This window comes from Arvicanthis niloticus, chromosome 11, assembly GCF_011762505.2.
Source record: "Arvicanthis niloticus isolate mArvNil1 chromosome 11, mArvNil1.pat.X, whole genome shotgun sequence".
NCBI classification, from domain to species: domain Eukaryota; kingdom Metazoa; phylum Chordata; class Mammalia; order Rodentia; family Muridae; genus Arvicanthis; species Arvicanthis niloticus.
In genome coordinates, this window is record NC_047668.1 from 65,583,807 (window position 1) to 65,592,102 (window position 8,296).

Here is an 8,296-nt window from a genome sequence, read left to right on the forward strand (position 1 = left end):
AGCAGGCAAACAGCAAACATTGCTTTCTTCCATGGCCTTTACATAGGCTGCCACCAAAAGGTGTGGCCCAGACTAAAGATGGATCTTCCAGTCTCAAAAAAATCTGGATTTAGGGTAGGGTTTCATGTTTCAGATGATTTAATTAAGAAAAGAATCTTTTCCAGGTGCATCCAACCACTTGGCTCTTAGTTAATTCCAGATTTGGTCAAGTTGACAACCAAGAACAGCCATCAGAGAGGGAAGGAAGCCTTGTCTTGCATTGATTTCCCCTTGATTCATATATGGATTCAATAAAACCTGCATGCTCATTTTGGTGGCACATATATTAAAGTCAGAATGATACAAAGAAGATTAGCGTGGCCCCGCACAAGGATGACATGGAAATTCGTGAAGAGTTACATATTTAAAACAACAACAACAACCTGGTTGTGCTTCTTTCTTCTTTCCTTTTGTGTTTTTCTTTTCTTTTGTTTGTAGAGACTAGGTTTCTCTATGTAGCCCACACTGTCATTGAACTCAGATTTACCTGCCTCTGCCTCCAGAGTGCTGGAATTAAAGACATGAGTAACCACTGCCCAGCTCTTAATTTTTTAATTTTATTCTTTATTTTTACTTCTACTTAAAAATAAAAATAATTTATTTAATGATAAAAATAATTCTTTTTATTCTATGTGTGTGAGTGTCTAGCTTGCATGTATATCTTGTGCACCACATGAATACTGTTTCCAAAGAGGCCAGAGGAGGGCATCAGGTCCCCTGCAACTGGAGTTACAGATGATTGTGAGCCTCCATATGGATGCTGGGAACTGAACTCAGGACTTTTACAAGGGAAGCAGGTGTTCTTAACACCACTGAGCCACCTCTCCAGTGCCTAGTGATGTATGTTTTTATTGCAATCTGGCCACTCCAGCAATGAACAGAAAAGCTGCTGTCCAACCAGGCCTTCTCTGCCTCGCCTCGAAAATAGTTTTGAGGAACACAGAACAATTGCAGCCACACTCAGGAACTCAAAAGAAGATCATATCGGTACCAACCAGCCAGATTCCATGTGAGATATAATGATGGTTTTGCTGAGCTCTCTCTCAGGAATCTGAGATCAGCACACCGTGCCAGCACACTGAGCAGCACTGTTGATTTCCTGAGGAGGTTCGGGGGAAGCAGCTGCTTGGGGAAGTGGATTCTGGGAACAGAGGCTTTTCCCATTTGGTAGCACACAGTGGCCTTGTCAGCGCCATTACTTCAGCTCTGGAGAATCTGGAAGGATTCGTACTGCACAGGTGGCTGCAGAGACTCAGCTCACAACCAAGTCATCCCAGCTCGACACCTTTCCTTGTCAGTCAGTACCATTTAGAGGAATGCACTGGAGGGAGGCAGGCCTGAGTTTTGACACCAGCCATACCTCTTTGACCCCAGTCTTCCCTGGGCTTCAGTTTTCTCAGCTATGAAATAACAACCTTGCCTTCACTGAAAAGCCACATAAAGATGTAAGTTCTGATTACTTTTCTGAATGTTGGAGTTTCAACAGAGAATCTCCAGGATCTAAAGGTGTTTTTCTCCTGGGCAACTTCAGCTCTCTGTCATGATTGTCCCTATTCCTTAAAAAGAAGATTAGAACCTGCAGGAGACTTGGGGCTCTCCCTGCAGACTATGACAGGGAAGTTTCCAGAGAGCACTGATGCTTTAGGGTAAGAAGCGGGCAGGCAACTCAAAACGGTGCTTACCTCTCTGTCCTCAGACTTCAGTGACATGGGACGTTCACTGTGAATTATCTAGGTTATTAAAGATAAATGTTCCGGTCCATCCCATCTTATTAAAAATAAATGCTGTGGCACATCTGAGCCTTGTTGCTAAGGCTACTGAGTCAGATCCAATAATCTATATTTTAATAAGCTTCCCAGAAGATTCTAAACGCACCAAAGTTTGAGAAGCACTGCCTTTCCTACAAGTTCCATCCTCCTCCTCTGTGACCTGGTTTTCTCTGAAAGAAAGTGCCTGCTCTCAGTTTAGCTGGGGGCTGCAGTCTTTCTCTCTGGTTCCTAGCCTTTGGAATCTCCTGAGTGATGCATTTTTTTATTTGATAATAATGGTGTGTGTTGGGGGGTGATGCTCAAAAGATTCAGGATTGGAGCTGATTATCACAAAAATCAGCCAGGAATTTAAAAGACTAGAAATTTCAGCCCCTGACAGGTGGTAGTAGTCCGTGCCTTTTGATCCTAGCACTGGGGAGGCAGAAGCAGGGGACCTCTTGTGAGTTCCAGGCCAACCTTGTCTACACAAAGAGTTCCAGAGCAGCCAGAGCTACACAAAGAAACCCTGTCTGAAAAAAACAAAACAAAAAAAAAAATTTTTTTTCAGCCCTTGTTTTAGTCAATGTTCTATTTCTGTGAAGAGACACCATGCCCACAGCAACTTTTATAAAGGAAAACATTAAATTGGAGCTGGCTTACAATGCAGAGTTTTAGTTCATCATGGTAATAGCAGGGAGCATGGAGGCTCACAAGCAGATATGATGCTTCAGAAGGGAACCAAGATTTCTAAATCTGGATCCAAAGGCAGGAAAAAAGAATGACACTGGGCCTGGTCTGAGCATTTGAAACCCAAAAGCCCAACCCTCACTGACACACTTCCTCCAACAAGAACAGATCTACTCCAGCAAGGCCACACCTTCTAATTTTTCTCAAGAAGTACCACTCCCTAATGATCAAGCATTCAAATATGGGGGTCTTTTTTTTTGTTGTTGTTTTGTTTTTCGAGACAAGGTTTCTCTGTATAGCCCTGGCTGTCCTGGAACTCACTCTGCAGACCAGGCTGGCCTCGAACTCAGAAATCCACCTGCCTCTGCCTCCCAAGTGCTGGGATTAAGGGCGTGCGCCACCACTGCCCGGCTCAGAGTGCTGGAATTAAAAGTGTGTGCTACAAGGTGGCCACAGTCACCATCACCAATGGGCTAAAATTTAATTGAATTAATAAGGCAAGATAAGAGTGGTATCCATTTAAGCTGGAGAGAAGTCTTATTGGTTAAGAGCACTTGTTGCTTTTGTGAAGACCAAGGGTCAGATCATTTCTAGAACCCACATGATGAATCATAGCCATCTGTGACTCTAGTTCCAGGAGAGTTGACACCCTCATCTGACCTCCATAGGCAGATATACATGCAACCAAGACATTCATACATATAAAATAAATCAATAAATCTATAAAAAAGTGGGTCAATATTTACTGGCCATAAAGTTATCGCCTATGTTGATCTGAAATGAGAATGTCTCCCATAGACTCATATATTTGAGCACTTGGTCTCCAGTCAGTGGTGCCTTTGGGGAGGTTTGGAAGGTGTGGCCTTCCAAGAGGAATTATGTCACTGGGGCAGGCTTTTGAGTTTAAGTTTAAACCCCACCTATAGTTTGTTCTCTCTGGTGGTTGAAATACAAGCTCTCAGCTTCATGCATTGTTTACTTGCAGCCATACCTTCCTGACAGGATGGACTCTTACTCCTCTGGAACCATAAGCCCAAATAAATAAATCCTTTCTTCTGTAAGTTGCCTTGGTTGTGGTATTTTTTGTCAAGGTAAAAGAAGTCATTAATACATGGCCCATCTCTAACAAAAGACAGGTTAGCAAGAGAAAAGACAAATTATTTAATCAAAGTTTATGTGCAGTCAGATATGGTTGCACACATTGGTAATTCCAGCCCTCAGGAGATGAAAGCAGGAGGATCAGGGGTTCAAGGTCAATCTTGACTACATACAAGTTTGAGGCCAGGCTGGGTCATGTCAGTCCTTAAGAATGAAGTTCCAGTTGCATAGAGAAGGTGTGATTCAAGTGGAACCCAGTAAAGATCCCTCTCTGATCGCTCTTGGCTGCGATCAACCAGGGCAACAACTCAAAGCTGTGTGCTAGCCATTTCTCAGGGCTAGCTTATAAAGGTTAAAACTGCAAAACCCACAATGAGTTCATACGCAGGTGCTGAAAGGGCTGCCCAGTGGTCAGCTCTGACTCAAGCTTTTTAGACATAACCTTTAATTTGATGAGTCCTTTGTGAAGCTGATAGTTGTGGAGTTTCTTAAGATTAACACACCCTGGGGCTAGAGAGATGGCTCAGTGGTTTAGAGCACTGACTGCTTTTCCAGAGATCCTGAGTTCAATTCCCAGCAACCACATGGTGGCTCACAACTATCTGTAATGGGATCCAATGTCCTCTTCTGGTGTATCTGAAGACAGCACAGTGTACCCATGTATATAAATAAATATTTTAAAAAGAATGTTTTAAAAAAGATTTACATACCCCATAACATATAGAACATAACAGTACCCTGTCAGCATGTGGTCAGCATGGTCCTGCTCTGACTCAAGTTATTTTTCTGTGTCAATGACTGGCAGGCATATTTTAGCAACAACAGGAAGTAGCTGACAGGCATGAAACAAAATGGCTCCAGCCATGCTAGGGAGGCAGGCTTCAACAATGACCTGGCATCAAAAAGGAAAATGGGAGATTTTCTTTCTAGGCAGCTCGAAGACAGAAAAGTCAGGGGAAATTCAGGCAATACTCTAGGTCTTATCACTTACTTTTGGAAAAGCAGATTCTGATTTCTATGAACCTCTTTAATAAAAAAAGTAGCTCAGAAACTGGGCAGTATGGCGCATGCCTTTAATCCTAGCACTTGTTGGGCAGAGGCAATCAGATCTCTGAGTTTGAGGCCAGCCTGGTCTACAGAGTGAGTTCCAGGACAGCCAGGGCTACACAGAGAAACCCTGTCTCGAAAAACCAAAATAAATAGATAGACAGTGTCTCTGTTGTTATATATCTATGTTTGTGTATTCCACGTGTGTCCCAGTGCCCCAAAGGGGACAGAAGAGGGCATCACATCCCCTGGAGCTGGAGTTACAGTTGTAAGCAGACTGACCTAGGCACCGAGAACTCAAGGTCCTCTAGCAGAGCAACGAGTTCTCTTAACTACTGAAGCATCTTCCCAGGCCCATCTATGACTCCTCTTAGTAAAATAGATTCTAATTTCAGAATTCTAGCTTCAGAAGCAAAATGGAGAGTAAGACCCAAGAGGGCCCGGGAAGTGAGAAAGAGACTCTGCTTTTTTTTTTTTTTTTTTTTTTTTTTTTTTTTTTTTTTTGCTTTTTTGGAGACAGGATTTTCTGGAACTTGCTCAGTAGACCAGGTTGGCCTTGAACTCACAGAGATACATGGCCTCTGCCTCCTGAGTGCTAGTATTAATGACATGCACTACCCCTTCCTTCCCTGTAAGACTTTTCTGGGATTCAAACTATCCCACTCTGGGTTATTGTCTCCCAAGACCCAACCATCACTAGTCACATAGCTGGTATCACAGATCATTGGTATGTGGAAAAATAAAATGCAGTTGGTTTCAAAACAAGACCAAGAGGACTCTGCCCAGGATGCAGACCTTGTCATACTTACCCACTTCTGTCACCTGGTCCTTGCGTCACACTTAATTGCAGAATGTGGTTAAGTCTGAAGTGCCAACCACTGTGCTGCAACTCTCTGACCTACATTCAGAGGAGAACTAGGGATTGCAGTGCTCTAGTAAAGGCTGCGCCAGAGAGGGCAGGGCTTCCCTGCAGACCCCTGAGCCGGGCTTCTGACTACAGTCTATACCACACTGGGTGGGAGTTTCAGCAGGCCAGGAGCACTGGAGTTGGGTACAGCCCTGCGCATTGGTATCAGTCATGGCAGAGATAGAATGTCCTGCCTATTACTGGACTTTGAGCTGCCTGTTGACCTTTGAATCTATGTAGATGTTAGGCCTACCAGACTCCTCTTGTTTATTTTGCTAGACCCTTTACACTAGCTATATGTGACTATTGACTGACAGTCAAGCTTTTTCTAAGACCCTAATGTTGCTACAAGAAGCCCACTCACAAGCTGTACCCTGTCTCAGGAGCCCAGGCAAAGGCTCTGCTGAAAGCTTCCTAGTCTGACCTGAGCCTGAAGCCATTGCTGCTGCCCGTGTTTGTTCTCTAAACTCAATCTCCTCCCTCTTCTCCTCCCCCCTCCCTGAATGTCCTCTGTAGACCAAGCTGGCCTCAAACTCAGAGATCCACTCACTGTCTCTGCCTCCCAAGTGCTGGGACTAAAGGGCCTGCATCATCATACCCTGCTCTCAACAAAAATTTTTAAAAAAAGAATAACAGACATTTGTTTTTCACAGTTTTAGATGCTTAAGAATCCAAGATCAAGATATCCATAGGAAATTTCTGATGAGAACCTGGTCTCTGCTTCCAAGGGGATGTCTTGAGTACTGTGTCCACATATGTCAGAAAGACAGAAGTGGAAGGTGGCCAAAGCCATTCTGATTCCACCTTTATATAAAGTACTAATCGTTGGTTACTTTCTCAAAGGTCCCATCTATTAACACCACATAGAGGGAGTTAAGTTCCAGTGTAAGGCGTGGAGTGGTCCTAATTAGCCCACAGCAGCACTGCACCTTGGTCCTTCTACAAACATCCCTGAAGCCAGCCAGCCAGGCCTTGTTGGGGACAGCATACCATGACAGGGACTGCCTGCCACAGGCATGGATAGAGACATCTCAGAAACCAGAGGCTGGTCTTTATTGTTCCCATTTCTCCTAACCTTAGCCCTGGATAACAGCTATATGGATTTCATTTGCTCATGACTGCTTTTCAGTTGCCCTTGGTGTGCATAATTATTCTATTATATCTGACTTTCCTATTCCCTTCTCCTTCTGCTCTGGTGAATTCTGTGAAACTAGATGTTCCTTGATATAATGGTTCTTAAACAATTAAAAATTGAGGCACAGGGCACCGCACAGCACAGTCCTGATGGCCCAAGTGCATGCTGTGTGCTCTCATCTTGGAAACAATGCAACAACTGCACAATGGTAGTTTCGGATTAATGTTTGACTTGCAAAGAAAGTTTGAAGAAATGTTAGAAAATGAAACAGAGCCCTGTACTGCTGGAGTCAGACAGGGTCCATTACCAGAAAGTGAATGAATTTATTGGAATCATGAAAAAAGCATTAGTACGAGAGATACAATCATGGAATAAGGGAACACAAATATGGGATACTTTAATTCAGAAAGGAAAACGCTATTGAAGTTATGAAATGAGTTTTTGCACATTCGAGAGTAGTTCCTGGATTCCTTTGGATATTTATGCATAAGAAAGTACAGAATGCATAAAATTATGTATTAGTAAAACTAAGTCAAGACACTGGGACCCTTAGGAGAGTCATTGTGTGCACTATGCAGAAGCAGAAAGCTAGTGGAACTGCTGAGTTAAGGGTTAACTTGACTCTTCCTGGCCACTGCCTGGCAGCTTTGCCCATGTCATTTATCATTAGAGCGTCACAGAAAAATGCAAGTATCTGATCTCGGAGCTCTGAGCTCTGAAGTATAATAAGATAAAAGTTAAAGTTTAAATAATGATAAGTTTGCAATTATTACTATTTTGGCCACAGGCCTGAAAATAGGGGAAGCTTGAAACTTTGGGGAACAATTGTAATTCTTGATTCTTTATGGTATGTGGTCATTCTTTTGAATGATCATATTTGATTTGACAATTTGATTTGGCAATGATTATACAATGTCTTTTTTTTTTCCTACCTGCTTTTGGAGTAACAATTATAAACTGGGGCAAGAGAAAGGTGAGAGAGTGAGGTGAGCATGAAGTGTGCATGAGGTGAGTGTTGAGTGTGTGGAGAATTTGTGGAGAGAGAGTATGGAGTGAATGAAGAAAGTGTGTGAGGAGAGACTGTGAAGTGTGTGAGGGAAAGTGTGAGGAGAGAGAGACTGTGAGGTGAAGTGTTTATAAAAAGATAAAGAGAGTATGTTCTGTGGGTGTGTGGAGAGGTATGGGGAAGGGGATGTCTCAGTAGCCCATGTAGAAGCATCTCTTCCCGTGAGGGACCAGTCACACACTGGTATAGTATAGAATAGAGTTTATTGAGGGCATGGGGAGGGGAGCCAGGAGGGTAGTAGAGGCAGAGAGAGAGAGAGAAAGAGAGAGAAAAGGAAAGAGAGAGAGAGAGAGAGAGAGAGAGAGAGAGAGAGAGAGAGAGAGAGAAGCAGAGAAGCAGGTATAGAGAAGTAGAGGCTGGCCATGACCATGTGTGTGGGGGGGGGACAGAAAGGCAAGAGAGTAAGAGAGAGAGAGAGGGTAAGAGAGTAAGAGATTAAGAGGGTAAGAGATTAAAAGAGTGAGGAGGGGGCAAGCAGCCCCTTTTATAGTGGACCAGGCCTACCTGGCTGTTGCCAGGTAACTGTGGAGGTGGAGTTTAGACAGAATACTAACATGAGGTGTGCATGG

At 43.5% G+C, this 8,296-nt stretch overlaps 1 non-coding gene across 1 annotated transcript; it reads left to right on the top strand.

Moving 5' to 3' along the window:
• The first annotated feature begins 301 nt into the window (after positions 1-301).
• On the top strand, positions 302-407 carry LOC117717458 (U6 spliceosomal RNA). Its single transcript, XR_004607938.1, has one exon. It is a non-coding gene; the product is annotated as a U6 spliceosomal RNA (small nuclear RNA).
• Positions 408-8,296: the final 7,889 nt, after the last annotated feature.